The sequence below is a fragment of the Tenrec ecaudatus genome, chromosome 5 (genome assembly GCF_050624435.1).
Source record: "Tenrec ecaudatus isolate mTenEca1 chromosome 5, mTenEca1.hap1, whole genome shotgun sequence".
In the NCBI taxonomy this organism is placed as follows: Eukaryota; Metazoa; Chordata; class Mammalia; order Afrosoricida; family Tenrecidae; genus Tenrec; species Tenrec ecaudatus.
In genome coordinates this window covers 57,388,696-57,413,119 of record NC_134534.1, presented here as the reverse complement: position 1 = coordinate 57,413,119, position 24,424 = coordinate 57,388,696, and positions in this window count along the sequence as shown.

The window sequence follows — 24,424 nt, the reverse complement described above, 5'->3', positions numbered from 1 at the left end:
TCCTTTTCATTTTCTCTGCTCACACCACTTCATGGTTTCATCACCTCGTACCTTGCCCATTACACAATCTTTTAAAAGATCTCCTCCATCTCTGTGCTCCCCTTCCGTCATTCAACCAACTTCTTTCAGGTCACCAACACCAGTTGCTAGTGAATCCATTCTGATTCATGGCGATGTGTCAGAGAAGCAGTGTCTCCCTGAGGGATTTCAACAGCTGTACTCTCTCCAGAGTAGAAAGGCGCTCTGTTGGCACATTGGGGAAGCCTTGGCTACTAACCCCAAGGTCAGTGTTTCAAAACCACAAGCCACTCCATCTAGGGGAGACAGTTGAGGCTATTTGCGTCCATACAGATTTGCATTCTCAGAAACCCCATACATGACTATTAGTCCATTCGGGGCTCTCCCAAGATACCTCTGGGTAGAATCCAACCTCGAATCTCTCAGCACCCAAGCAAATTAACTACCTAGAGCAGCGGTTCTCAATCTGTAGGTCGTGACCCCTGGGGGGGTGTCGAGCGACACTTTCACCGGGGTCACCGATTCATAACAGTAGCAAATGTATAGTTATGAAGTAGCAACGAAAATAATTTTATGGTTGGGGGGTCACCACAACATGAGGAACTGCATTAAAGGGTCGCGGCATTAGGAAGGTTGAGAACCACTGCCCTAGAGACTCCCTCCCAGTAAGACGTCTTAAACCCTGATCTTGATCTTCAATTGCTCACAGACTCTCCTTGACGCCTCAGCGACTCCAGAACGGAATCTGGACACCTTTGCTCGGTTTTTATTGGCAGCCCTTCAGGAAGGGTTCTCCTTCAGCTTCTCCGGGAAAATGAACTCTGCAGCTCTTGTCCAAAGTGGCATGTGCTGCCAGCCCCTTCCTCGCGACGTCCTGCTCCCTCTTTTGTATTCTCACATGCCATGTCATCTTTTAAAAAAACCCCACGGCTGGTGAGTGTGTGTGTGAGTGTGTGTGTGTGTCTTAAAGAACCTTTCTCCGGCTCCCAGCCCCACGCACAGCACACTGTCGGGACCCGAGAGGGCCTTAACAAAAAAGTGAATAGAGATGATGGAGCCTGCCTTCAGATGTCCCTTCAGCCAGTTGTCAGATTTGCTTATCCACTTCACTGCACTGCAAGCATATTGAAGGGTACACACCAGAGCGCACACGACTCTTACTTTCTTGAACTATTGAGTGCACACACCTTTCCCCACCCCTCTGGCTTTTGACAACTCCTCTGTGAGCTCAGGTCAGATGGTGCTCCAACGGCCTCATGCTTACAAGCAAACGGAATCCGTCCTGGTGTTCTACACTCAAGAGGCTTTGCAGAGGGCAGTGGGGTAGAGCCTTGGCTGCAAGCCCGAACACTGGCAATTAGAACTTGGCCAGACGTGCCTCTGAAGAAAACTGGCAATCACCTGCTTCCCACAGGTCACAGCCTCCATGATTCCGTGGCGTCGTTCTACCTTACAGATGTGGAGACCCAGTGAAGGTGGACCAGCTGGACAGCAACCACCCCCAGCAGCAACATTTCATGTCCGGAACTCACGTTGCCCTTTCTGGGACTAGGGCTGAGGGTTTATAGTCTTCCATTTACTTGGGAATCGTATCCAGTTGATCTGCTTTGACACACCTGTAGCTCTTCCAGGTCTAGAGTCATATAATCTTTCCTTCTATTCCAGAGGAAGCTTCACTTTCTACTCAGCACTGTCTCGCCTTGGTTGCCAGCTGGGAATAGTGGCCAGGAGGTCATCTGAGGAGATCGTTTATGGCTCCAGCTGTGACCCCAAGAGATGATATGTTTTTACCTCTGACTCTATAATCCCAACTTTATATTTAAATTCTTTCACTTGGATGAAACAATGTTTTCCAAAATCGTATACCCCTTTAGGCAGACGTCACATATCTGTTCACAACTTCAGATCCCCAAGCTCCTCAAACCCACTGCCGATGCATCAATGTGGACCCACAGAGACCCTATTGGCTAGGTGTGGTAGTTACAAGATCTGGTGTCAATTTGAGAGGATTACGAGTGAAGGGGTAGAGTCTGGCCTGTCAATCAAGATATAGCCAGTAAGGCCTCTGTGTGGGCACAGCCTTCCCCTGAAAATTCTGGGAATTCCTGGATTTCTTCTTTGAAGGTGGAAGAGACTCTCTCCCACTACTCACTCCCTTGGAGATTCTCTCTTGGCTCACTCCCTGAGAGAATGACAAGACACATGGTGCTATTCGCTGGGAGCTGGAGAAGCCACATGGACCTTCCCTGATGTAGCCAGGCCTCTGGAGCCAGAGAAGCCGTGTAGAGACCCCTGCCAGCGCTGAGATGCTTACAACACCACCAGAACCACAAGCCTTTCAACCTACTGACCTGTGATCCTCCTACAATCGACATCACTGCATGTACGTCATGAGCCAGAAGAGGACTTTATAGATTGGCATCAGACATAAGGGCTGATAGTGGACTTATGGACTTGATCTTGATTGGGCTGGGACATTTTCTCAATATTCAATTGCTCTTGTATATAAACCTTTCTCTTATACACATATGAGCGTCCCTATGAATTTGTTTCTCCAGTCTAGCTGGACTAACACCCTGTGTGAATTCTAGGTTACAGTCTTTTTGGAAGCAGACTGTCACATCTTTTTCTCAAAGAAGAGCTGGTGGGTTCAAACTCCTGATCCTTTCCTCAGCAGTCAAACTCCTAACATGGTACCAGCAGGCCTCCTTCTACAGTTGCCTTCTGAACAGCATCGGGGAGAGGGGTGCCTGTCTGCTAAGAAGTAAAAGGAAACATGTGCATAGTTTTGACTGCCTCAAAATTTAAGTACGAATAGCCTCCCAGTGACCGGAACCTTCCAGCTAACGTGGACTTTCAAGTAGCACGTATTTTACATATCGTCTCTATTATATACGGAATCCACCTAAAAGCTGCATTTCCAACATGATATTAAAAGGCATTTCACAAAATGTTCAAGGTTCACAAATGTCCTTTTCTGTCTTTCTTTCTTTTTGACAATGGTCCTTACACTCGATTCGTGGATCTTGAAAGTGGCGGGCAGCGGCAGTGGCAGACTTTTATCGATGGTGCGTATCAAACAATTCAACTTTTTCTTATAATGTCATGACTCTGCTTCTCAGAAGCACGTCTAGCCCCACTGGCGGCACATCCAAAGAGTCCCATGGTGGCATCCCGAGTTTGCAGCATTTCACTAAATGTGCCATGCAGGTACCGAAAGCGATTGCTTTTTATTGCAATATGCAATTTACCAAAGAGGGAGGAGCGACTCGCGTGGAAATGGTTAGCGCCACATGGTGGTCTTGCGTTATTGTTAGTTTTAGAAATCTGTACTGAAGCGGACCTGGACAGTTCCACTCTTAGTGGTTCAAGTGTTAGCTGTCCAGCCGGACCTGAACAGAGCAGCCGGAGTAGAGTTCTACCTGTCCACCAGGGGGAGGCCTTAGGTGGTTACAACAGGACAAGGTGCTTGGCTTCTGACCCAAAGTGGGCGGTCTTAGTTCATCCTGAGGGTCCGTGGAAGACGGCTGGCAATCTACTCAAGTCAGCCATTAAAACCCCTTGGAAGACAGTTCCCCGGAGGGGGTCAACATGAATCAGAGTCACCTCGACAGCAACTGGGGGGAAGCCATTGGGCAAAGATTCCAATCTATTGCAAAGAAACCACTCCAAGGAGAAGCAGAGGACTCGTAAAGGGGGGTTCCTTTGGTTTTTCATTTTTGGGGAAATCCAGTGAAAGGATCTAGCCCTGGAAGAGTTACGTGACTCCCGGGTTTCACTGTCGAGAGCAGTATCCATTCTAGTAGGAAACATGGCACATAAGTACAACACGATTAAGTAAAGCTCCTTGGGGGTTTCCCAGAGGATTTAGGAAAATGGTTCAGGAAATGGTAACTTCCTAGGTGCCTGGAAATCTTGGGAAATTTAGTGCCAGGGCTCAGACAGAAACCAGACTTGTCCGTTGGTTCATTCAGTCACCAATTCTATAAGAATTTACTGAGAATCAATTCGATGCCAAGCACTGTTGCAGGTCCTAGAGCTTCAGCAACAAATAAAATAACCCCAAATACCCATCTTCTTGGTTTATGTTCAAAGTCATCCATTCAATAGTCAGGGCTTTTACTAGGACTTGAGTCTCAGGTTTTATCGCGACTTGATCTCAGATCTCCTTGACGGAAGACGAACATGTGATGCCCTTGTCAGATGCTGTGGGTCCATTCTGACCCAGGGAACCCCCATAGATGGCACATCGAAGTTCTGCTCACTACTCTGCCACCCTTATGCTTGTCATTACATGCCAGCCCATTGTGGCAGGCCGTGGTATCCTCATACCAGCCACTGCCACTGCCCTCAATTTAGTTGTGACTCACTGTAAACTTACAAAGCAGCTAGGACTACCTCCTAGGACTTCCGAGGCTGTGAATCTTTACTGGTGGGTGTGAGCTGCCCACATTGTGATTAGCAGCCCAGGGCCCTGGGGCCCCCACATATCATCCAGGGTGTCCACAGCAAAGTGGAGGTGAGCAGCCCATCCTGTGGAATTAGCAAGGCTGGGCTGGGAACCAGGGAAAGTGTCCCAGCAGGGACATCTGGCTTGAGGTCTGTAAGACGAGCACGGACTGTCCGGGTGACAAAAGTGAGGAACTGCAGTGTGCGCAGTGGGCAGCACAGCGCTGGGTGCCTGGTACAGGCTGGGAGAGGAGGAGTGGGAAGAGATACTGCTGACACGGAAGGCCTTCTATGTGAAGGTGTGTGTGCTTTCCATTACTGCTCTCACAAATTGCCACACACCTGGAAGCTTAGAACAACATCATTGCATTAGGTGACAGTTCTGGAGTTCACAAGTGCAAAACGGGCCTCAGTGGGCTAAAGCCCAGGTTGTACGTCTTTTGGGAAGTTTGTGTTCCATGCCTCTTCTCTCTCCCAGAGAATGCCAGCACCCCTCGCCGGGCAGCTCCTTCCTTCCGCTGCAAACGCAACCATACTGCATCTGCAGATCCCTCACTCTCTCTGGCTCTTGTACTGACCACTTTCATGTGCTCCTGGACTCACGGATCATCCATCTGTCACTCATATGTTTGCTGGCACGTCACAGAACATATTCACAGGTCCTAAGGGTTAGGACACAGGCATCCTGGCAGCAGCGGAACTACTACTCGGCCTGCCACCTAGGGAAAACTACTGCAGGATCTCGGAGGGGGGGCCCTCTGGTGTCAGAGGAACCAGTACGCTGGGTATGTGCAGGCTGAGCTGGAAGAGGGGGTGGTGGTGTGTGGGAGGGAGGCAATGTAGTTGGGTACAGAGGCTGTAAGTAACTAGTCCAACTAAAAGACCATTTCCGTAATTAAGTGTAAGATGCTGGTGCCTGTTAGCACACACAATTTATCCCCAGCATTCTTAGAAGAATGCAATTTCATTAAGCGTGAGAACATCTCACAGTATAGAGAACAGGACATTGTTTATTAATCCAGGCTTAAAGTATGCATAAATTTAGAGCGAACAATAAGTCTTCCTAAGGTCTTTCCTTACTTTTCCTAGGAAGAAATGTGTTTTCTGAAGGTGATGCACTACATCAGTTTTTCCAAAAGTGGGCGATACCGCTCCCTGTGGGGTGGGGTGGGGGCTGAAATGATGGGGAGGAGGGTTGTGCAAATGCATCTGCCAACTCTTCATCCTGGGTTATGGGCCATAGTACAAAAAACCTTTTAATTGCCAGCAGAACGCTGAGTATTTTTCTTTAAAGGGGGCTGAAGGTCAAAATAAGTTTGGGGACCCAGGCACTAGATCATCGTTAAAATCTTCTTCATACCAACTTCTCTGATTCTCCAAAGAGTAGGTACATTGTATCTGAATTGATCAAATTACTCTCTTAATTCATGTTATCGATTCAGTTTGCATACCAGCTGTGCCTGCAGCACTTCTTCCGCGGACCCTCCAGCTCAGAGCCAGATCGGACCTCACAAGACAGAGCCCATAGGCCTTCTGACCATCATGTCTGCCAAAGACTTTAGATGCCAACTGTGATCTCAGAGTTCCCATGGTACCGTCTCACCTGGCCCGCTGGGGTTTCCCCACTATACTTTTCGGAACCAGCCATCCACTCATTTCTGACCGGCTGCCTCCCACTACTCCTTTGGGTTCAATAATCTGCTAGAATTACTCACAGAGCTCAAAGGAAACACTGTACACTCTTATAGTTTTATGATAGCAAAGAGACCAATGAAGAGACATAGAAGGCCAGGTCTGGGAAGGTTCGCATCACACAGTTCCCCAAAGGGAGATGCTGCTCTCCTGTGCGCATCGATGCCTTCCCCCAACCAGGACATGCGGGCGTTTGGTGCGTGTCCTTGCTCACATCCCAGAGTTGAGCGGATCTCACTGAGTGAGTTTTTCTGGTCGAGCCAGCCTCGAGCTCAAGTCATCTTGTCAGCTCTGCAGCCTTCTTCCGTAACAGTGATACTTTAGTCACAGGGAGAATCCAAGGATTTAGAGGTCACAACGACCCAATACTGCAGGTACTCTTTCTCAGATTGTGGTTCTGAGATAAACGAACACACGGCTAGAACAGTCCCTGCAAACACCAACAGGTCTAATAGCGAGTGGTAACACCCCCCCCCCCCCGATTGCACAAGGATAAAGCAGCAGAAGAGGAAGACCGACAATGAGATGGATGGAAACAGTAGCTGCAGCACAGAGCTCCAACCTAGCAATGGGAGGATGGTGCACGGCTGGGCAGGGTTTCATTCTGCTGAGCAGGGTGGCTATATGTGGGGAACCGATTAGACAACAGCAATGCTCATGCAAGAAACCCTGGTAACCAAAACGACAAACTCACTGCCATGGTATCAATTCTTGGGACTCATAGTGACCCGACAGGAGAAGGCAGAGCTGTCCCTGTGAGCTTTCGAGACTGGAATTCTTTATTACTATTAATTTTATTTTATTAATAAATAACTTTATTGGGGGCTCTTACATATAACAGTCCACACATCCATTATATTGAGCAGACATGTACAATTGTTGGCAACAACAATTGCAAAACATTATTTTTCTTCTTGAGTCCCTTGATATCAATTCCTCTTTTTCCCTCCCTCCCCAGCCCGGCCACCCTCGAGAACTCTTACTATATTATGTATTATTATTTATACCTATCTTACACTACTCTTCTATCCCTTCACCTACAATTCTGGTCTTCTTCTCCCTTGAGGAGGGTTATTTTGCATGATTGCTATCAGTTTCCCCTTCCCCCTCTTCCTCTATCCTTCCCTTCCCCTACCCTCCTGAAGTCATTACTCCTATTACTGTTTCTGAGGGGTTTGTCTATCCTAAATTCCATCAATTTAGGACAGTCTGGCTCTCCTGTATGCCAGACTAGCAGGGTTTTTGAGGTAGGACTGAGATCATAATAGTGGGGAGGGGGTGGGTGGAAATTAAGGACCTAGAGAAGTGTTAAGTGCTTTGTCGGTGCTATACTGCCCCCTGGATGTATCTTCTTTTCTGTGTCGCTCCTCTGTGTTGGAAGGGGCTCCGGTCTCTACCTTGATGACCCCTCTCCTTCACCTCAATGAGGTTGTTTATTTTTTAATTTCTGATGCCTGTTCCCATCAACACCTCATGATCATACAAGCTGGTGTGCTTCTTCCATGTGGGATTTGTTGATTCCCTGCTAGGTGGTCACTTTTTTGGCTTCAAGCTTTTAAGACGCTATACCTCTTAGTAGCTGGGTACCATCTGCTTTCTTCACCACATTTGCTTATGCAGCCAGTTTGAGAATGGAATTCTTCATGGGGGTAGAAAATCCTGTCTTTCTCCCACAGAGAAACTGGTGGTTTCGAACTGCTTCGTTTTCTGTAAGCAGCCCAACTTGTAACCACTATGCCACCAGGAACCCTGGTAGTGCTATGGATTAGGTGAAGGGCTAACTGCAAGGTTGGTGATTCAAACCCACCAGCCATTCCTCAGGGGGAAAGATGAAGCTGTCTGCTCCCGTAAAGATTTACAGTCTCTGGATTTTATGGTGGCTATGAGTTGGAATGGACTTAATGGCAGTGGACAGGATGGGTTGGAAATGACACAATTGGTTGGTTAAAATTAAGTGCTTCCAATTTATGACTCAAAACTACAAGAGAATAAATTGGGAAAACTGTTGCATTATATGCACTGTGAAAAACTGTGAATCCTGAGAGCTCAAATACTCTCTGAACGTCTCAGGGGGTTCTTTCCAACAGAATAGAGCAAGTTTTAGCTTCAATTCTCCTTCACTAGTGCATGGGGAAAACGCACTGAGACATTTCCTTAGGTCGGGTGCAGGTACGGGTCAGTGGTGTAAGTCTTGCTTTTTCCAGACAGGAGGCCCAGGTTCAAATCCCAGCCAAGGCACTGCATCTGCAATCACCTCCTGCCGGTCAATGGAAACCTGTGACACTGAATAGACTGGGGATCTAGTCCTGAAAATCGTATCGATCACAACAGTCTGGTCTACAAGCCACCATGGGATGGTGCAGGGCCAGACAGTGTTGGTTTTTCCGCCATGAAATGGAAGGCTCCCTGGGGGACCTGTGGGGTAAGCACTGGATTGCTAACCACAGGGCAACATTTCAAACCCACAGCCAGCAGCAGCTCTGAGAGAGTGTCCTGCTCATAATGATTTACAGCCTCAAGCAAAACACAACAAAAACAAACCTATGGAGGCTCGCTATGAGTCACAAGCAATCGATGGCAGTAGGTGGGTGAGTCACGAATCAGAGGTAAACTGCAGTGTAGCTAAGGGCAACAAAGGGTGGGTTTGCAGGCTCCTGGTGGCTGTCATCAGAACCTGACACTGCCTAGGGGGTCAGGGACTGGGGGGGGGGGTTAGAGGGGCTGGGAGGCTGGACATCCAGGCCGGGAGACCATCAAATAGCAAGAGCTCAAAGTGCAGACAAGGCAGCACTTCAGGAATGTCTGAAATTCTGTGCGGGCCCCGTTTCTGCAAAGAATATAACCTCAAATTGTTCCCTCTAGCAGTTAAAAAAATAAACAAACAAAACGCTCATGAGAAAGAACAGAATTCCCATCAATGTGTGAGTATGCGGTGGTGGTGATGGACAGACAAAACCAATGATGTCTTCCCATCCCAGACAGAACATTCCAACCAGCTGCTCCGAACTGCTTCTGCTTGGTGGCAGCCTCAGGTGGGCGGAGCAGAACCCGTCCACTGGGTTTTCAAGTCTGTCACTTCTTTTATCAGGAGAAAGATGGCACTTTCTACTCCCTGAAAGAGTGACCGTCTCAGAAACTCACAGGGAAGTTCTGTGAGTTGGCGTCGATTCAACACACGTGAGTTTGTTTTTGCTTTTTCACCCGTGTGAATCAGTCTAGCCCTGGCTGGGGAAGCAGCGAAAGCAGAAAGTCCAGAGATGTTTAAGTTTGGGGGAATCGGGAACACTAATGAGAATGGGAAGGAGTGCGGATGGAAGGCCTGGGATGGACGACTCCAGAAAGGAATAGTGAGACTTGCGGTGAGCTGGATAACTGCTGGGACCACGGAGAGGGGCAGCTCTCCGAAGCCTTGTGGTTGGTGCCTTCGGTGAGCCGGGCACCATTTGTCCCACTCAGCTGGCGAAGAGATCCGGTTGGTTAGAATGGTCATGCCTACTCTTGTTTTCTAAGAGGATGTTTGCATTCCTGGGAGGGACTCGGTTGGTCATACTTCCCTTTCCTCTTGTTTTGCTGATATTAAATTTTAAAATCCAGGTCTGTTCTATTGCCCCTACATTAAAAAAGCAAATCATGTCCTTTCTGGTATTCTCTTCCTTGGTTATGAGGAAAGCCAGCCAGCTACACCGGTTCAAAGTCCTGCCATTTAGAAGCAGCTCTTCCAAGGTACTGCTAAGTGGGTTTGAACCTTTAACCTTTATGGATAGTAGTTCAGCACCCAGCCATTTGGGACTCCTCTTTAGATCCAACTATCTTGATTTTTTGTGGGGGGTGGGGGCTCCACTTAGCTGTCATTGAATGTTTTATCTGTGTGCATCAGAGATATACCACCTCGATCTCAACAGGTGGCTCAATCAGAATTTCCAGGGTGGATTAAAGTCGAGTTTAAGAGTCGAATTGAATCTTTTGAAGTTGCCACCCTGATATATAACATTTTGGCTCGCCACTACCTCTAAACCCCAACCTCACAGCCGCCTTGGTCGAATTTGCCAGCTCATGCCTCATTTGTCCTCTGTGTTGCAGACATGGCTTCTGACCACACCCCCACCCACCACCCCAGCCAAGGATGCATGAAAGGACAGAACTCCGGGAGGAGCCTCCGGGGCCCGCTGGTTGCGCAGCGCGGGCAGCTCCGTGAGGCTTGGGAACCGTGTTCCTTCCTAAACAGATAGCCGCGCTCACCCTGCAAAGCGCCGCTGCGTGGATTCAAACCACCGTCTCGGGGCTGATGGTTGAGCTGTGTAACCATGAGTAGGAACCGACTGGGCGGCACCGAACAGTAACCAGGATGGCACACGCGTGGCGTCCCCACAACTCTGTCACTTTGGGGCACTGATTTCTAACCTGTACCTCAACCTAACGAAATACCCAAACCGCTGCCCGGGAGCCCATTGCAACTCAAGGGGAACCCTCGGTCACAGAGTAGACCGCCATGCATGGGGCTGCTTCGTTTGTGGGGGCACAAACTTAATTCAATGGCAACCCACACCGGGTTAAAGAGACGGGCTGTGGAAGAGGGTCTTTCTCAGGCAGGGATGGTGAGAATATACACGTACTGTGACCAGGCCGTATGCTTTCACTCATAGTTACTCCGTTGACAAACAGGTACCGAATGCCTACCAGACGGCTGCTCCAGCGATTGAAGGGCTGAGAAAGGGTCAAGCCCCTTCTTGGCTTTTGGCGGCTCTCTGTAAGATTTCCCCGGTGCCTCTCGAAGAGACCCATCTTACCGAAGTCTTTCATGTGTCTTTTCTCCTGGAGACCGGCGTGGTCGAATCTAAACTGGGAACACCATAAATCAGAGTGGTTCTGTATTGTGGAGGGAGTGTTCTATTATTGCATGTGGCAGTGTGTTTTCTAAATATTTCCTAAGAACTCAAGTGCCCAGAAGTGGTGAAACTTTAATCCCTCTAGATCCTGGCTGCTGCGTTCAAGAGGAACATCACGCCACCCTTTCTTCTGTGCCTGCTCCAAATGCCGAGTGGGGAGGGGGCTCGTTTCCTCACCTCTCGATTGCTAAATTAGGACGCAGCCCCTTTCTGCAGCTGAATTAAAGCCTGTACTTCAGCCAAAACACAGTGTGGATTAGACAACTAAAGATGTCTTTTCAAGTGAAACAAAGAAATTAATTAAAGGCAGACAGGAAATGTCTTCGGTGTGGTGTCTGCTTTTCTACCCTCTCTCAAGCGAGCCCTGCAGGTGCCAACAAGGAGGGTGGGATGTGCCAGGTGGGTGTTGGGAACTGAAGTCAGACCCAGAAGTTACCAGGCAGCCCCCCCCCCCCCCACAAGCTGAGCCTACTACCACCATTCACCTTGGGCAGCGGGCCAGGCTGCATGCCCCGGGGGGAGGGAGTCCGTGTGTGTGTGTGTGTGTGTGTGTGGTGTGTACACACACGTGCACCATGGTGTGCGTGCCTGCGCAGGGGAGGAGGATGTGAAGCGCCATGGAGAGGATCCATGGACAGTGTAGCTTCACTCCCCAGTAAAGAGACAGGGTTCCGCATGGAAGAACAGAGGGCGGAATATAAGGAGGACAGGAGTCAGTCGGGGCCTTTTCATGAGTTGCAGTTCCTGACTCGTCCTTTCAAGTGCCGCGTCAGGGTACCCCTGCAGGCAAGTCCTGTCCCGAGTTACAGGTGAGTAAACTGAGACACACAGGGTGGCTAGCTAACCTGGCAGAGGGGACATGGTGGCCTGTGGGGTTGGGGTGACCCAAGCCTAGAGATGCCACTGTTCTCAGGTGTGCATACCCTGGGGGCTTGCTGAAGGCCTCTCTGGAGGGCAATCACTCCACCTTTCTACTCCCAGTGTCTTCCTCTGTAACAGGAGACGATGCTCTGACCTTCTGGGTGCAAATCCTACGAAGGCCAATGGGTCACCCCGGCTGTAGAATACGCTGCTTGTGAAAGAAATGTCGCTGTACCTCCAACCCAGACACACGGATCCGCATACCATTTCTTTTACAAAAATATCCTGCTGGGGGCTCGCACACCTCTTGTTTTCTTCAATTCTTCTCTTTTTAAAATCATTTTATTTGGGGCTTGTACAACTCTTATCACAATCCATCCATCCATCCATCCATCCATCCATCCATCCATCCATCCATCCATTGCAACGAGCACATTTGTTGCCATCATCATTCTCAAAACATTTTCTTTCTACTTGAGCCCTTGGTGTCAGCTCCTCATTTTTCCCCTCCCTCATGAACCCTTGATAGTTTATACATTATTATTATTTTGTCATGACTTACACTGTCCAATGTCTCCCTTCGCCCTCTTTCTGTTGTCCATCCCCCAGAGAGGATGCAGACAGGTACAGATAAGAGCTGGGCGCACAGGGACTCCAGGACAGATGACCCCTCTGCATGCCGTGCCTAAGAAGCAGACCTGGAATCTGACACTGGTCCTCACTTCTCTTCAGCCACAGGCGGGCTCTTTTGAGATTGCACTATGGTGTTGGCCCATTCATTCTTTGCTCATTAATTGTTGCCAGTGGGATGACTGAACGGGGGACCCAGCGTACAGTCGGCCGTGTGTGTGGACAGAGGGAGAAAGAGAAAGCTGTGGGAGAAGGTCCCTAGAGACCCCCAAATTTAAAAAGGCCTTTCCTGTTGAGGTCAGGTGGTAATGTCTGCCTTTTTCTTTTCCAGCAACCCCCCAAGCTCCCGTTACAGTGGGCTGGCTCCCTGGCTTGCTTTGATGTGGCTGTTTCGTAGACAGGGAGCTGCAGCTCGGCACCGGCTGTTTTGTGGGGAAGAAGAACCTTGCCATCTCTGTCCCTGTGGCCAGAGCAGCTGCTTGCTTGGATCGGAACAGCCCATTGCTGCATGTCGGGGTCCATTCTGGAAGGTCTGCAGCCCAGCAGGAGCAGAGACCAGAAGTGCCTTCTGTGTGCAAGTACAGAGATGGGGAAGTGAGAGCGAGCGTTCGCAGGGAGGACCTCGGGGCGGGCACCTGTAGTTTGACGGACGTACTCAATGTCCAGTTCTAAGCTGGCCCTTCCTTCGTCAATGCTTGATGCGAACGATTTGGTGGGAAGTGTAAGCGCTGGAAAGCACATGGCTGTGGTAGCAGAGAGAAAAGCCAGGCGGGGTAAGGCGTAAGGCGGTACCCACAGATAGGCCCTGGCACTGCCGGGCCTGCAGGACACTCGTGGGCTTCCCGCCTTAGAGAGAAGGCAGTTTTGTCTCACGGTCAAGAGTTAGCTGAAACCCTTAAAGCCCGCCTCTAAGTGTGTGGCATTTGTGGGACATTACCACAAGCACTCCCACTATGTTGCCCAGAAGACAGGCAGAACTGGGCTTCAGAAGGCAGTACAAGAGGTAAACGGCATCCAAGGGGTTCCTGGATTTCAGGATCTAGGGGAAAACTATGGGTGGGCTTCAAAGGACATGAATACTTAACAATTTCCCAAAGGACCAGCCAGTCTATTAGCTTTAACCTTCCCCACAGGTGGTTGTTGGATGATCTTATGCTAATTAGACACTCTTGGCTAGGGGTGGAGTCAAACTGCCCATCAAGTGGTAGCTTCATGACACCTCCTTGGGGGGTGGCTTTTATATGAGACCAAAGGGCTCTAGGAACTGCCCCTCTCTGCTGCTTTACCTTCCTGTCTGCCGGAACTCTGCCTGTGTCAAGGGGTGCCTGTTGAGAGCTGTGGGCACTCTGTCATGTTCCCACCCCCCTTGGAGCCACATGACTCTACATCTACCAGCCTGTAATCTTCCTACTTCTCAGTTCACCTTCTGTGTCACCTGCCTGCTGCTACATGAGTCTGAAGAGGGACCAATGGACTGCCTTCCGACTGATCAACTTGAGTTGGACTAGGCTGGGATGCCTGCTTGATACATAACTACTTCTTAATATACAATTCTTTCTTATACATATATGAGTGTCAATGGATTTGTTTCCGTAAACAGTCTAGCCCACCATGTCATGAGATGTAAGACATAAAGACCCTGGGACAGGAGGAAAGAGCTGGGGGGCAAAGGGCATTTATAGAGATCTACACAAAGACGTGTATATATGCAAATATATATATGAGGATGGGAAAATCGATCTACGTGCCTATATTTATAGGTTTAGTATTATGATGGTGGAAGGACTTTGGGCCTCTACTCAAGTACTCCCTCAATGCAAGAATACTTTCTTCTATTAAATTGCCATTCTATGATGCTCACCCTCCCAACACAACTGCTGAAGACAAAGCGGGTGAATAAGCAAATGTGGTGAAGAAAGCTGATGGTACCTGGCTATCAAAAGATATAGCTTCTGGGGTCTTAAAGGCTTGAAGATAAACAAGCAGCCATCTAGCTCAGAAGCAACAAAGCCCACATGGAAGAACACACCAGCCAGTGTGATTCAAAGGGATCAGTTATTACGCATCAAAGAACAAAATATCATATCATTGAGTGCACTCCTCCATGATACAATCACTGAAGACAAACGGTGCATAAGCAAATGTGGAGAAGAAAGCTGATGGTGCCCGGCTATCAAAAGAGATAGCATCTGGGGTCTTAAAAGCTTGAAGGTAAACAAGCGGCCATCTAGCTCAGAAGCAATAAAGCCCACATGGAAGAAGCACACCTGCCTGTGCGATCACGAGGTGTCGAAGAGATCAGGTATAAGGCATCATCAGAACAAAACAATCTTGCTATAGTGAATGAAGGGGGAAGTGCAGAGTGGAGACCCAAAGCCATTTCTTGGCCACTGGAGATCCCCTTGCAGAGGGGTCTAGGGGAGGAGATGAGTCAGTCAGGGTGCGATGTAGGCACCGATGAAGAATACAGCTTTCCTCTAGTTCCTAAATGCTTCCTCACCCCCCGCCCCCACTATCATGATCCGAATTCTACCTTGCAAGTTTGGATAGAGCAGAGGATGTTTACTGGTACAGATAGGAGCTGGAGGCACAGGGAATCCAGGGCGGATGATGCCTTCAGGACCAGGGGCGTGAGTGGTGATACTGGGAAGGGAGAGGGAGAGTAGGTTGGGAAGAGGGAACCAATTGAAAGGATCTACATGTGACCTCCTCCCTGGGACAACATAAAAGGGGGGTGAAGGGAGACGTTGGACAGGGAAAGATAAGACAAAATAATAATTTATAAATTATCAAGGGCTTATGAGGTAGGGGGGAAAGGGAGGGAGGGGGAAAAATGAGGACCTGATGCAAAGGGCTTAAGTAGAGAGCAAATTCTTTGAAAATGATGAGGGCAATGAATGTACAGATGTGCTTTACACGATTGATGTATGTATGGATTGTGATAGAAGTTGTATGAGCCCCTGATAAAACGTTTAAAAAATATAATACCCTGGGAGCAATTAAGAGAGCTTGCCATTCAATTAGCTACAAAATGAATGAAGTAAAGAAATAATCAGATGATTAAGGATCTGAAAGGGGGGAAATGACACAAGCAATCATTGTAATTGACCACAGATATCTATGAACGAAAATGATTTCCTTTTTAGAGTCTTTCCGGGAATGTACAACTAATGGGTACGAGAAGCTAGTAGGGAGGGTGGTGGTGGAGGAGGTGGAGGTGGAGGTGGTGGTGGTGGTGGTGGTGGTGGTGGTGGGGTGTGTGTGTGTGTGTGTGTGTGTGTGTGTGTGTGTGTGAGTGAGTGAGTGAGATGGGGTCAGGGTAGGTGTATTTTTACTTCACTTAAAAGATGCTTGCTATGGCCAATTGCTATTGAGATGGCTCCAATTTATGGTGACCTTCTATGACACCGAGCAAAATGCTCCCTGATCTCGCCGCCATTTGGCATGTTGGGTTCATTTCTGTGGCTATGCAGAGAAACTTCCAACCTATGAGCCTTGTCTTCCTGCACGCGATTGGACTGTCCTCCATTGTTTCCCACAGGGACTGTGGTGGCTGATTTTCAGAGGTCGATCCCGAGGCCTTTCTTCCTAGTCTGTCTTAGTCGGTAAGTTCTGCTGAAACCTGTCCACCACGGGTGCTACTGCTGCGATTTTAGCACTGCAGCATAGCTTCCAGCGTTGCAGAAATATGCAAACCACAGGCTGACCAACCAACAGATGGAGGGTGAAAAAAAATACCAATTTAGTTTCATTAAACTGAGCAATAGAGATCATTTCATTCGCACGCCCACATTCTTCCCTTTAAGGGCTTAGGAGCTCTGGCGTTGAAAGCTCTTCTTTCTTCTTTCTCTGTCCAGTTACCGGTCTTTATTCAAATGATGTGGCTTCCTCCAGGGCATCTGCATTAACCAATATTGGCTATGACCACAAGACCATGTAACCCTGCTCATTGGGGCTGGAATTAATGCAGACTAGCATGATGGAAGATAATACGTGGGCTGTCCATAAATCCCGTCCTTGAAAATCATCATGTGAAAGGACCTGCTTGGTTAGTTCGTGTCTAGTCCATCATGTTTCAGTGAGAACTGCACGGTCTTATAATGTATTGCAATTGGGGCACTTAGCACCTCCTTCTCACCCCCAAGCCAATCTGACGGGTTTGTGAAGCCAATAAGAAATAGAGAAAAAAAAAAAAAAGAAATAGAAAAACATTTCGTTACTTGCTTGGAAGAAACTCCAAACAACACACTGTCATCAAGTTGATTCCAAGTCATGGCAGCCCTATAGGACCGAGTAGAACTGCTCCTTGTGGGTTTCCAGGACTAAACAGGAGCAGAAAGCCTCATTTTTCTCCTAAGGAGTGTCTGGTGGTTTTGAACAGCTGACGTTTTGGTCAGCAGTCCAGCGTGTGACCTACTGTGGCACCAGGACTCCTGAGAGTTGTAAAGAGATGAGTCCAAAAACAATGTGAGTCCAGACGGGACTCAAGGCTTCTCTAGACAGTCTCCTCTTACTTCTCTAGTCGATTACTTACATGAATGATCTATCTGAAGCCCAATGGATGTTGTCATGCCTCTCCTCTCCATCCTCTCCATCTAATCAGGTGCCAAATCTTTCAGATGGACCACCTCCCTCTGTCTAGAATTAGAATCGTCTTTCTTTAGCCTCCTTTCCTCTGGTTGAGCCCCTATCACTTTGGAATCCATCTCTTTGGCCCTGGTCTCAGGACCTTGCAGTCCACACTCAGTGTGGTTCAGCCCGAGCTCTCCCATCACACAATTATGATGAAAAACTCGGCCAAAGGATCTGAGTTCAAATCCCACCTTTGCCAATAAAAGTTGGGTGAGTGAGAACCATCTGATGCTACAGCAGCGACAGTGAACCACGAGGCTAGTAATAATCTTCAGCATGAAGTGAGCGGATAAAATAAAATCCATGCCAGGGTGTGATGTAGCACCGATGAAGAATACAGCTTTCCCCAGATCCTGGATGGTTCCTCCCCCCAACTACCATGATCCGAGTTCTACCTTGCAGGACTGGATAGGGCAGAGTTTGTGCACTGGTACATATGAGGGCTGGAGACACAGGGAACCCAGGGTGGATGATACCTTCAGGACCAAGGGTGTGAGGGGCGATGCTGGGAGAGTGGAGGGTGAGTGGGTTGGAAAGGGGGAACTGATTACAAGGATCCACATGTGACCTCTTCCCTGGGAGAGGGACAGCAGAGAAGGGGGGAAGGGAGACTCCGGATAGGGCAAGATATGACAAAATAACGATGTATAAATTACCAAGGGCACATGAGGGAGGGGGGAGCGGGCAGGGAGGGGGAAAAAAAGAGGACCTGATGCAAAGGGCTTAAGTGGAGAACAAATGCTTTGAAAATGATTAGGGCAAAGAATGTACAGATGTGCTTTATACAATTGATGTATCTATATATGGATTGTGATAAGAGTTGTAAGAGCCCCTAATAAAATGTTAAAAAAAATCCATGCACATTTGTGCTTTGTCTGAAAATATTTACATATTTTTTACTATGGGAGGGGCTTAAAAATTCATGGAAAAACTAAACGAGAATGGGATTGCCTCCTCTCCCTCCCACAAACTGTTTGAAGGCCTTCACCCTCCCTTTATAGATTGTCATGGCTATTAATTGTTATCTATTCTTTATGATTCTCTCTCTAGTCCATCTGAAATTTATTCTCACGTATGATGGAAGTTAGGCATCCAATTTTATTCATTTATTTGTAAGGAAACAGCCACAAGGCCCCTGTTTAGAACCTCCTGTGATTTCTCTTTGCACTGAAAATCATGGAACAATTTCTCCCTCTCAGCAAACCTCCCCCAGAGGCCACTCTCCAGGGCTGGGCAATCACACTGGTCGCCTTGGTTGTCTTGGATCAGTCTAGCCTCTTTCCTCCTTAGGGAATTTTTTTCCTCCCGTTATTTTCTCTGCTTGGAATGTCTTACTTTCCAATGTCAACACTGTAGCTTGGATTATTTAGGTTTTTCTTGACCACTGAACGTATAAGCCTTATCCTCCTCTGGCCTATAGGAAGCCTCTCGCTCTTTTGTCATCATTTGCTTTACGTCACACTCACAACGATGATCTGAAGTTGGATTTGATGAATCACTTATTTCTTTCCCTCCACCAACATGGGAGCTTCCTGGGAACAGAATCCTTGCCTGTTTTGTTTACTGCTCCATCCTCACCAGTCCAGAATAGTGTCTAGACCAGCAGTTCTCAACCTGTGGGTCGCAACCCCTTTGGGGGTCCAGTGACCCTTTCACAGGGGTTGCCTAAGACCATTGGAAAACACATAAATAGTTCACAATATATAATTATATATTGTTTTGTGATGAATTCCTATGCTTTAATTATGTTTAATTTGTAACAATGAAAATACATCCTGCATATCAGATACTTACATTACGATTCATAACAGTAACAAATGACAGTGATGGAGTAGCAAAGAAAATAATGTTATGGTTGGTCACCATAACATGATGAACTGTATTAAAGGGTCACGGCATTAGGAAAGTTGAGAACCACTGGTCTAGACAATGGTAACCTAAGCTAACCAATCTACTTCCATGGTAAGGACCCTGACTCTTGAGGCGATCTAGGGCAGAGCAGAACTGGTCCCAAGGTTTCGGAGTTTACAAGTGTGTATCGTAGCAGACGGCCACCCCTTTCATCCTTGGAGTGGCTGGCGGGGCTGACTTTGAGGTCAGCATTCCAGTGTGCATCACCAACTATGCTAGCAAGTCTCTTTAGAAACACAAACCCCAAACCAAACTCACTGCCATCGAGTCAATGTCGACTCTTAGTGACCCTATAGATTAGGGTCTGTGGGTTTCTAAGATGGTAACTCTTTATAGGAGTAGAAAGCCGTATTTTTCCGCCACATAGCAGGTGGTTTTGAACTGCTGACCTTGTGGATCACAGACTGATCTGTAACGACTACGCCACCATGGCTCCTTCTTAGGATAGCATGAAACCAAAACACAAACTTACTGTCATCGAATCAGCTCTGACTTACGACGATCTTAGAACTGCCCCTGTGAGTTTCCAAGACTAACTCTTTATAGGAGCAGAAAGCCTCAACTTTCCCCCGCAGGGCTGTCTTGTGGTTTTGAACTGCTGACCTTGCGGTGAGCACTCCGAGGCATAACCACTATGCCACTAAGTAAGATTTACCTGCAATGCCAAAGTAGGAAAACCAGGTCTGAGGAGTATTAGAAAAATCACTTCTTCATTCACTCAGTAAATGTTTACTGAGCACCTACTATGTGCTCCAAAGGCACTTAATCCTTACTGGGCAGTTTGTCCTTTCTCCTTGACCCAAACAAGCCTGCATTGAGAAGGATGATCTGTTGATGCTACAGGAGACTGTTGTGAGGTGCTGCAGAGACTCTGAAGAACACCAGGGGCACAGTGGGCTAGTACTCTGTTAACCACAGGTCCAGATGAGCTTTCTGCTCCTGTAAAGGTCGGTGGCCTATGCCTCCTAAAGGGACAAGGCAGTGCTGCTTGCAAGGAGTGAGTCACCTGGCTGGCAAAGTTTGAGCAGATAGCGTGGATAAAGAAGGGCTGGATGGAAGCAAGAACGAGGGGCAAGGAGGGGCTCTGGGTGCCTGGCAGGATGCTGATTTACAGACACTTCTGTGAGTGAAAATGGGCTGTCCTGCCTCAGGCCCTTGCTGTTGGTGGTGGTCACCTGCCTGAAAAAACGCCTTCTTGGGCTTATCTTTCCAGACTCAACTACCTGTGATCTCTCACCCTGACGCTCTAGGACCTTGCATTCAAGGTGGATCCTGGAACAAACTGTTGAATCCCCTGAACATCATCATGAGCATGTTGAATGCTTAAAGGTAAACCCTAAAGCTCTTAAGAAGTGAGCTCCCAAAGTCATGGCTTCTCTGCTTTTCCTCATACGTCGTTTTCCTACTTTGACACTGCATTGAGTTCTTTCTGTCTCCTGGATCCCAGCATTTAGAGCTGCTTGCTTTGGTCAGTGGGTCTGTTTCCGAAGCCTACCGTGCCCATTTGTGCTACTGTTTCTCTACAAGTCAGATGCTCCCCTACTCCCTCCACCACCCCATTTTGGGCTGGCCTGACTGTGAGGACATCCCCTACCTTGCTACTCTGCCCGCCATCCAGAAGCGCAGTCATAGTCATAGCAGAAGAGCTCTAGTTTAAAAGATCTAAGATCTGTTCTAAGTGCCTGATGAGTCCAAGTCAAAACTTTGGACGCTAGTCGGGGGAGGAATCCGTGCAAATATTTATTTAGTGCCAATTGTGTGCAGCGGGCGGTGCAATTTGTTATGGGGGGGAGTGGAGGGTTGCATAGAATGTGCCCCAAAGGGCAAATGGAACAGCTGGGAAAGAAGAGTTCCACTCCCAGAACGATTCTGTCACCACATTTAGAGGTGACATCAGGACATGCAGACGGAGCATGTTGGAAATAGATGTGATGCCTGGTAGACACTTGGCTTTGGAGCACCCGAGATCCAGCCTGGAGATGTGGATCTAAAAACATGGAGGATAAGATCGAAGAGTCAGAATGCTGATCTTAAAGGCGCCAAAGCAAACTCAGTGCTGTCGGGTCGATGCCGGGACACAGCGATGCTATAGGACAGGGTAGAACTGCCCCTGTGACTTTCTGAGATGGTAACTCTTTACAGCACTAAAAGCCCTTTCTCCCAAGGTGCAGTTGGTGGTCTTGAACGGTTGACCTTGAAGTTAGCAGCCAACCATAACCCACGGTGCCCCTAGATCTCCTCTCTTAAAGGGACAGATATTCATTCATTAAAAAAAATCATAATGCTGATTGTATTTACAGCAGCAGAAACGGGGACTAACGCACACTCCCTCCCACTTTGACAATGGCATAAAAGGACAGGGTTTTATCGGGTTCCTCAGTGTTGTAGTGATACAAATGGTCAACATGGTTGGCTACTAACTGAAAGGTTCAAATTCAAGTCTACACAGGAGTACCTCAGAAGGCCTAATGATCTATTCCCAAAACTATCAGCCTGACAGGTGCCCTAGGACGCACAATTCTGTGGGACACACCATGAGTAGAAATAGACTTGCCATCAACTGGCTCACTCAATTACCTTACACAAATGCTCCACTCCTCACAATGACGGGTTGGTCAAATCTCTACCGCGTCTGAGGTCTTAGTCTGTGCGCGCAGGATGGAGTAGAAGGGAGAAATGATGCCCCCAGGGTGAGGAAGAAGGTAGAGCTGGGAGGCCAAGGCAGTCAGGGGCTTTGCCTCCTTTCCCCCATCCCGACCACAAGAGCAAGGGAAGCCCTAGAGCAGCCCCCACCCAGGGGAGCAGCACACACGTCTCCCATGAAGACACCCTCAGCATCTGCTGACGAGCTATGGGCTGAGGGATACCTCTGCAGCCCCCTCCTGCCCTGATACTCCAAACACTCTCATCAGCCTCTCTCTCAGGTTTGCAGTACCCACCATGAGCTGAACGATGGGTTGGGCTCGAGACTACGAGAGACAGCAACTTCCTTAGCCTGTAAATTCTTACGAGTGCGGCTCTTGACCTACTACACACAAGTGAGTTATCTCATTATAAATAAGTAGGTCATTCCTGGGAGGAATTTGAGATGAAATGAACATTCATAAATGTGCAGGTGGGGAGGGGCAGGAGGAACACAGAGAAGGCCCGGGAAGGGAGGTAGAACCAGGGCGATCTCACAAGGAAGGGGGCCCTGTGGGTATGGGGTGCCACAGACAAAAGGGAGAGAACACGAACCATCTCACTTGCTTTACCTTTTGGCGTGAGGCTGGGCTTGAGCGTTGGGAGGAGGCAGCCCGGTTCCAGGCTGACAGAAGCCCTTTGCCCTGAGACGTCAGCAGGTGGCTTTTCCGCATGGCTATGGATAGGGCTGTACCGCTTCAGTGGGGCGGACAGTCCCCGTGCGTGGGTGCCATTAGAACGTCCCCAGCTTGTTGTGATAGTGATGTGCCCATCTTTTACTGAGTACTTGGTATTTTCTATGAAGGCACGGTGGAACAGTGGGTTGAATGATCTGCTAACCTCAAGGTCACTGGTTCAAATCAACCAGCTGCACCATAGGAGAAAGGTGAGGCAGGCTGCTTCTAGATCGAGAGCCTCGGGAACCCTAGGAGGCAGTTCGATTCTGTCCAATGGGCCCACCAGGAGTCAGAATCACTCAGTGGCAGTGGGTGGGCAGCATTTCTCAGGTCCCCTCCTCGGGGTCTCACTTAATCTTCCAGGCGACACCGCTAGTAGGTTCTATGTTCTCTCTCATGTCCTAAAGAGGAAATAGGGGCACAGAGAAGTTAAAGCGCTTTCTCAGTCTGGGATTACAGCCCACGTCTACCCGCTATGGACTCTGCAGCTCTCGCCACTACCCCACGGGCTTGGTCACCGGGCATGTCCCCTTGGCCATCGGGACGGCAGGCAGGCAGTTGCAAGCCCCAAAGCCTGAGTTAGGCCCTGTGCTCCGTCTCTATAAATTAGCCAGTCTTAACCTTCGCAAATACCGAATGAATTTTAACAAGCTTTTATATAAAAGTTACCTTTATTGCAATTAAAAAGAACAAAGACAATTTGATAAGTGTCTTTAATCATAACGTACCTGCTCTTTACATGTAGTTATACTTTTTTGTACAGCTTGAATAGGTTCATTACATATAAACTATGAGATCTTACAAGGTACAGGCAGCCATTTCTGAATATGCAGAATAGAAATACTCCAGCAGAAACACACAGAAAACAGATACGCTTTTCAGTTCCTTGGGTATTATTACCAGATGAACAATCAAGATCTGGCCACAGAAGAGACTTGTAAATATGTATCCAATTGAAACTTATTATTAGCACGACTAACTGTATTGCTTTGAAGTCTGACACTTAATTAATAATTGGATTATTCAAAACAACACACCTTCAATGAGATAGCACTTTTCTCCCAGAGTGCAAGGCACGTGCCTTTATGTGTGTGCATCTCCTTTGTCCCCATAACATCCCTATGAGGTAGGTTGGTTTCATCATCCCCACTTTGAACATGGGGAAACGGAGGCACAGAGAAGTTACATCATTTGTTCCACGTCCCACAGAAAAGTAATGTTGGAACAGAGACCGCCCCCTGGATGCCTGTTTCTGAAAGCAATGCTTCCCTTTAGACGGAATCGTCCTGTCTGAGACTTTAATGCAGCAAGTCACCTTTCCAAGACATTTTTTTAAAAAGTGTTTGTTTTTTTCCTCTCATAAAAATTGTTAAAATATGGTGGGCCAGAAACAAATACTCCGTGGGGGTGGAGCTCCATGCTCTTTTAGAAAGAACTTAGGGACATTGTCCGTATTAATCTAAGAGGCTTCTTTCTCCATTAAAACCCAGTCAGAAAAAAAAATCTAAAAATTAAAAAAAATAAAACCCAGTCAGAAGTCTGTCAAGCTCAAGCAAAACATACTTGAAAGGATGTTTCTGGCCATCTCCAAAGGATAACGTGACTGCCTATATTAGGTGATCTACCAACCAGGTTATCGCAGGACCTAAAGAGATGGTGCTGACCAACGAATCCAGGTCTTTGAGAGAAGCTGCTAATTTATACAAGTTAACTGTTTAGTCTGTAAGAAACTCAGAGTGTTTGATAAGCAATTGGGCTAATATATTTTCCAGAGACATAACTAAACTGAGGCATATACAGGGAAAAAAAAAAGGAAGGACAAAGTCTTGACCTTGTGATTTAGTGGAAAGTTTGCTTCATTTTTCCTCTCAGACACATGGAGTCAAACACAGAGCTGGCATGCAGGAGGGAAAAAATCAGAGGAAGTTAAGAAAACCAGGGGTCACAATCTGAGGCCACTCATGCTCTCATATAACTTGAATTTGA